Genomic DNA, 7,977 nt, shown 5'->3' with positions numbered 1-7,977 from the left:
AGTTTTAACAAACAGCTTCTGTGATTAAGAAAGAAAAAGTGCATATATTCACGTTTATTCCTATATGAATTGACTCCTACATGGTCTAATTCAGTGCCATCCAGTAGAATTTTCTGCAGTGATGGAAATGTTCTGTATCTGCGCTGTCCAAATGTAGTGACCACCAGACACACATGCTTTTTGACTACTTGAATAATGACTGATATAACTGAAGAACTTTTAATTAATTAAGGATTTTTAATTAAATTTAAATTTGGATTGCCACAGGGGGGTGCCATATTGGACACATAAGTCCAGACAGTTGGGTTTTTGGGGAAGAAACGAAGGGTGATTTTTTTTTTATCTGAACAACAATCTGTCCCCAAAGGGGTCACTATTGACACCCTCCATATTTTGTCTTGGTAGATTTAATCATAATTCCTAGTGTTTTATCCTCAACAGATGCAAACCAAGCAGAGCACTCTAAAACCATATGGTAATGCTTCAGCAGAGGATTGCCTCAAGTTAAAAACAAACTCTGAGAAGTAGGTTAAGAGATGAAAAGAGTAGGAAAATGAGAAATCACTGCAACTGAACCTCAAACAATAGTATTCTTCTTTTAAGTCTTCAAAATTGGCGTTGAAATTTATTAGTTGTATTACTTAAATGATTTTGAAATTTCATTTCATGCCAAGGTATACATTATGTTTAGCCAAATGGAAAATGAATCTTAAAAAGGGGCAAATAGGGGCTTTCACATAAGTTGTCCATGACCTATGTAAAATTTATTTCAATAAAACCAGTCTTTTGTGCAAAAACCCTGTATTGGTGCTACATTTCCTTCCTAAACAAAGGAAAAAGTATTGCACCGATACATAATTATTTCATGTCACATAATATCCCATACCCAATATATTATTTGAATATAATGTGTGTAGAGATACTATTTAATTTGTTCATGTATGTGTAAAAATGCAGCAAGATTATAAGGCATCCTAGTGGCAATATCATAGAGTTTTGAAAATTTTACATGATACATAGGGACTGATTCATAATTTGGAAAAGGAATTTCCGTAGTGGGATATATGTATGAGCGTTAAAGCAATATGAATAAAAGGATAAAATGTAATTCCTAGGAGAAAAAGGTTCTGGTCCCCAAAGCTTATTATTACACCCGTTTTTCAGATGTCAGACATTGAGGGGCAGAGACATTTAGGTGAAATCATTGAGTAGTGCATTTTAATCACCAGCAAGAACCACACCACATTTCTTGACTGGAGGTTTCTAGAATGACCAAGAAGTGCGCTTGCCAAACACCAGTTTAGAGTAACTTAATGATGATGGCTAACAGTAAGCTGCAGAAATCAGTTACTGTCTTTCCTTCTTTGCCTCCCTCCCTTCCTGCCTCAATGCATCTCTTGAATCTCTCACTACTCCTGAGTGGGAAGGAAACATACTCTGAGGTGCTGTGTTGTGGCGGGTGTAGGTTTACATAATGCTCATTTCCCGAGTCCTGATTCATAGGGACAACACGTTGCCTAGCCTTTCCCACCCTCCTTGTCGGTAGCAGTATGTGTTATCAGAGTAACTTTTGATCATGTAATAACACTTCTTGGAATTTTAAAGAACTTTCCAATTCTTTCCTAAAATTAAAGTTCTTGGCGCTAGTCTTCAGTGAGTTCACAGATCGTTCAACACCTGCTTCCCTTCATGTCCTAATGATCTAAAGTTTGTTCTCTAGTTTGTTTTCCTTATTGATATACTCCAAATCATTCCACACATCCCAGCCTATCTTTGAATACTATAGAGTCTTTCTGGGGATATCTGCAGATGTTTTGCATCTTCCTGTATTTGCCATGTCTTTATTGTGTAAATGTGCATACATGCACGCACATTCCAGTCTGTTCTTGAAGCTGATCAGCCCTAGGACCCCGGCAGCCGGGATAGCAAGGCCAGCTCTTTTACTAACGCACCACATAATCTTGGGAAAATCACTTCGCCTTTTACCCACCTGTAAAATATAGAGTAGCAGAAGACGATTGTTAAGGCTGATTCCATCTTTAACATTTTATCACTTGCCTTCCACTAAGAACCCCTTTTTATATTAATGACTCAGCATTTCCTCCCTACCTCACTGGTCACTCAGCTTCCAGCTCCGTATGGGCGCTGGGCATGCTTGTTCCTTAGGCATGTGTTTGTAACTATCTTGTCTACTATTACATGTTAAGCTTCTGGAGTTTGCTAAATAGGTAGACTGTGCCCAAATATTTGAAAATGAATAGTGAGTCTGTGAAGAACTGACCCACACATTTCTGTTGTGTTCCCAATACTTCCATCTATGCTGAGATGCACAAATATTATTTTTGATATTGCCTCGAAAGAGTTATCATGCATCATAGAAGATTGCATTTTCTATAAATCTAAATCGAAGATACAGTGAGATATCACCTCACATCCTTAGGTGTAGCTATTATTAAAAACCAAAACCAAAACAAAAAAAAAAATAAATCCCAGAAAATAATTGGTGAGGATATGGAGAAATTGGAACCCTTGTCCCTGTTGGTGGGAATGTAAGATGATGCAATTGCTATGGAAAATAGCATGGCAGTTCCTCCGAAAATTTAAAGTAGAATCAACAATTCCACGTCTGAGTATTCTGAAAGCAGGGTCTCAAAGAGCTTTTGACACCCATGTTCCTAGCACTGCTAGTCACAATGGCCAAGAGCTGGAAGCCTCCCAGATGTCTACAGGTGGGTAGACAAAATATGATATATAAATATCATGGAATGTTATTCAGCCTTCAAAAGGAAGGAAATCCCGTCACATGCTAAAACATGAATGAAACTTGAGGACATTATGCTAAGTGATATAAACTAGTGACAAGAAGACAAATATTGTATGAGTCCACCTCTATGAGGTCCTCAGGGTAGTCCTATTCATAGAGAAAGAAGAGTGGGCATTAGTAGGGACAAGGGGGAGGGAGAAAATGTGAGTTGTTTAATGAGGATAAAGTTTCAATTCTGAAAATGAAAAAGTCAGTGAAAAGTCAGTGAGATGACTTTCCAGATGGTGTATGTTTATTTAATTACACATTGTGTCACAATACCATTCTACTAGTACAATAACGCTTGTTATAAACCATGCAACAAGGAATAGTAAAGTCCAAAGAAACGAACCAGAGTTTGAAGGCTGTCTCCCCCATGTGGGAACTGCCCAGCCCTGAACTGCGTGGACCCTGCTTCGGAGAACACTGTTTTGAGACCCAGGCTTTTAGCCCAGTGAAAACACTGCAAGTGCCTCCACCTGCTGACCTCCCCGGGTCTGTGCAAGCTTCTCTGGGGAGAGAGGATCCACAGGTCTCATGAGATTTCCAAATGGTTCTATGAGCCATAAAGGCTTCGGTCTCAGTTCTCCAGAGAATGAGCAGAATTTCAGCATCCCTTAGGCAAGATAGAATTGAATTGAAATTAACATTAACCCTTAAAAAAAATCACATGAAATCAACCATTTAAAATGAACAATTCAGTGGTGTTTACTGCATTCACTGTGTTGTACAACGACCCCCTCTGTCTCGTGCCAAACATTTTCATCACCACATACCTTCTGTCCCCCAAAAGCCCCATACAGATTAATCCCTTTCCCCACAGCCCCTGGCAGTCACCACGCTACTTCCTGTCTCTGGATTTACCTCTTCTGGGTATTTCCTATCCCTGGGATCATACTACATGACTTTGACCTTGGCATCATGTGGAGGTCCACTGAATGGTCTCTACGATAATCACCACGACAATAATCAGAATGAAAAAACAGCAGCAAACATTCAAGTTCTTGCACCTGGGATTCGGGGCTGTGTGGGGATAGAGCACCTCGTTACGGGTACTGACGTGGATTCTCGTCTCCACATGGTGTTGCGTGTTTGCTCTCGGGCTCCAGTGGGTGGGGAAGATTGCAGCCTCCCTGGACTCAGGATGCCAGGGTTGGGGTAAAGCCTTTCCTTTGTTTGCCATGGCGTTCCACTTCTCTATGTCCACTGTGGAGTTCCCCCTCACTGGGTCCGCGGTGATGATGTCCCTCTTCACTGTGTCCGAGGTGATGTTCCCCCTCACTGCGTTGGCGGTGATGTTCCTCCTCACTGCGTCTGCGGTTATGTTCCCCCTCACTGCGTCCGCGGTGATGATGTCCCTCTTCACTGCGTTGGCGGTGATGCTCCTCCTCACTGCGTCCACGGTGATGCTCTCCCTCACTGCGTCCGTTTTATTTTATTTTATTTTATTTCTTTTCAATGTACTCAGCTGGTTTTAACAAGAATCCATAGCTAAGGGGAAAAAAAAGTAGCTTTAGTGAGTTACGTTGACCTCCAAACTCATGTGATACAAGAATGGTGAGCAAGTGAAACCCTTTGCTGGTCCTCAAGCATTAGTGACCCTAAGAATCACTTGCAGGCCCCACCCTCAGAGATTTTGACTCAGCAGCTCTGGGGTAGGACCAAGAATGTGCATTTCTAACAAGGTCCTGGGTGATGTTGGTGCCTTGGGTCTGGGAGCCTCACCTTGAGAGCCATTGGTATAGACCATCCTTTGACAAAATTTGGCTATCAAGGGAGAGTGGGCAGTAACCAGTGGGAAGAGCAAGACTGAGTAAAAGGGTACTTACTAAGATCATGCTTAGTTTAGGAATAGTGAAAACTTTGCTTATAAACCTTTTTCCCTTCCACCTGGGGTCTTACCTGCTGTCTCAGGTCCTTGGCCATCTATTTCTGTTTTAGTCAATTTTTATTATTTTTAGGGTTATATAGTTTCTCAGATTCTGATGTAGCTGTGTCAGTTTGTTGGAAAGATTGCAAAAGAATGAGGGTTAATAATTCTATCTTAGATCTAAATATTTATTTTTTTTAAGATTTTATTTATTTGACAGACAGAGATCACAAGTAGACAGAGAGGCAGGCAGAGAGAGAGGGGGGGAAGCAGGCTCCCTGCCGAGCAGAGAGCCCGATGCAGGGCTCGATCCCTGGATCCTGGGATCATGATCTGAGCTGAAGGCAGAGGCTTTAACCCACTGAGCCACCCAGGTGCCCCCCCACTTTTAAAAAAGATTTTATTTATTTACTTGATTGAGAGAGTGGGATAGCACAAGTAGGGGGAACAGTAGAGCAAGAGGGAGAAGCAGGCTCCCCGCTGAGCAGTGAGCCCGACTCAGGGCTTGATCCCTGGACCCTGGGACCATGATCTGATGACCCCAGGTGCCCCAGATCTAAATATTTCTAAAGCATGACTAAACATTTGTGAAAGCTGACTTAATGGTGATAGATAAATCCATTCACCTCCATACTTTAACCTGGGAAGGATAGTAATTTGTTGGTTAACATGAGCAATGGTTTGTAGCTAAGCTACATTTTGTGGTAAAATGGGGAATGGTTGAGTATCTTTGTTTCTTTTGTTGCAGAATCTGTTCCCAGCTATACCACCAAAGTATCTTTTAGCCTTCAGCTTTGATACCATCCACTAGAAGACTGCAGAATCTCCCTGTACTGCCAAGCTATAAATCTTGGTGTCTTGGAATAATGGTTTGCGCTTAAGGACAAAGTCTAGAAACCACAGTCCTAGTTAGTTAGGAAAAATGATTTTCAGATTTCACATTTGTGAATACTTCTCCAGTGGACTGGAGAATTGATAAGTGGGTTTATATATGAAGGTTCATTTACATAAACTTTTCCCCAAATAACGCACGTTTAATATTTTAGAAAATGTGTTATTTTTTAAAATTAAAACCTAGAGACCAAAATCTGAAGTTGATTGCACTGTTTTTAGGAATCCAGGGATAAAGGGGTTGTAAAAAGAGCATTTATATGGGACTAGCCAAATGAGATTTTATTTTATTTTGAAAGAGTTTTAATGAATTATTTATTTTGCTGAGAAAAGCTTCCCTTGGGTTAATACAAACTGCTATTTTATATGTTTTAATTGTATTTTCTAAGTGTAGGGTCTTAGGAAAGACTTTAGGTATAATTTGGGCATTGAAGGTAGAAAGAAGGGCTGGATTGTCTGCTCATGTATTGGGCACAGGACACTCAGATGGTGTGCTGGTGGTCCTCACAGAGGCATTGTGGTCCTGGCTGGTCCTGGGAAGACTTACATGATCTACATAGATGGTCCTGAGTGGGTACTTCATGGGTCTCAGGACTCACCTTAGAACAGGGAGCAGAGGCAGTACCCTCAGGGACCCCTCCTCCAAGGTGGCTGTGCAAGGTAGCAGGGATGACTAGTCTGTACCAGTGAGGACGCCCTAGCAAAGCTTCCTGACAGATGCCACAGGAGAACTCTCCCAGGCCATCATGCTGCAGCCCACAGGGAGCTCATGAGACTGTTTTTTGTTGGCAAAGATGGGAGTCATGATAGGGTTTTGGACTCCTATGTCATATCATCTGATTTGGAGAGAAATTGTACAAATATTTATTTTTATACCACTGTTTTAGGCTAGAGGAAACAGGATTGTAAGTTGAAGATAAGTTTTAACAAACAGCTTCTGTGATTAAGAAAGAAAAAGTGCATATATTCACGTTTATTCCTATATGAATTGACTCCTACATGGTCTAATTCAGTGCCATCCAGTAGAATTTTCTGCAGTGATGGAAATGTTCTGTATCTGCGCTGTCCAAATGTAGTGACCACCAGACACACATGCTTTTTGACTACTTGAATAATGACTGATATAACTGAAGAACTTTTAATTAATTAAGGATTTTTAATTAAATTTAAATTTGGATTGCCACAGGGGGGTGCCATATTGGACACATAAGTCCAGACAGTTGGGTTTTTGGGGAAGAAACGAAGGGTGATTTTTTTTTTATCTGAACAACAATCTGTCCCCAAAGGGGTCACTATTGACACCCTCCATATTTTGTCTTGGTAGATTTAATCATAATTCCTAGTGTTTTATCCTCAACAGATGCAAACCAAGCAGAGCACTCTAAAACCATATGGTAATGCTTCAGCAGAGGATTGCCTCAAGTTAAAAACAAACTCTGAGAAGTAGGTTAAGAGATGAAAAGAGTAGGAAAATGAGAAATCACTGCAACTGAACCTCAAACAATAGTATTCTTCTTTTAAGTCTTCAAAATTGGCGTTGAAATTTATTAGTTGTATTACTTAAATGATTTTGAAATTTCATTTCATGCCAAGGTATACATTATGTTTAGCCAAATGGAAAATGAATCTTAAAAAGGGGCAAATAGGGGCTTTCACATAAGTTGTCCATGACCTATGTAAAATTTATTTCAATAAAACCAGTCTTTTGTGCAAAAACCCTGTATTGGTGCTACATTTCCTTCCTAAACAAAGGAAAAAGTATTGCACCGATACATAATTATTTCATGTCACATAATATCCCATACCCAATATATTATTTGAATATAATGTGTGTAGAGATACTATTTAATTTGTTCATGTATGTGTAAAAATGCAGCAAGATTATAAGGCATCCTAGTGGCAATATCATAGAGTTTTGAAAATTTTACATGATACATAGGGACTGATTCATAATTTGGAAAAGGAATTTCCGTAGTGGGATATATGTATGAGCGTTAAAGCAATATGAATAAAAGGATAAAATGTAATTCCTAGGAGAAAAAGGTTCTGGTCCCCAAAGCTTATTATTACACCCGTTTTTCAGATGTCAGACATTGAGGGGCAGAGACATTTAGGTGAAATCATTGAGTAGTGCATTTTAATCACCAGCAAGAACCACACCACATTTCTTGACTGGAGGTTTCTAGAATGACCAAGAAGTGCGCTTGCCAAACACCAGTTTAGAGTAACTTAATGATGATGGCTAACAGTAAGCTGCAGAAATCAGTTACTGTCTTTCCTTCTTTGCCTCCCTCCCTTCCTGCCTCAATGCATCTCTTGAATCTCTCACTACTCCTGAGTGGGAAGGAAACATACTCTGAGGTGCTGTGTTGTGGCGGGTGTAGGTTTACATAATGCTCATTTCCCGAGTCCT

Source organism: Enhydra lutris, unplaced genomic scaffold (genome assembly GCF_002288905.1).
Source record: "Enhydra lutris kenyoni isolate GAN:26980312 unplaced genomic scaffold, ASM228890v2 scaffoldscaffold10, whole genome shotgun sequence".
Lineage (NCBI taxonomy): Eukaryota > Metazoa > Chordata > Mammalia > Carnivora > Mustelidae > Enhydra > Enhydra lutris.
Note: the sequence above shows the minus strand (reverse complement) of the source record.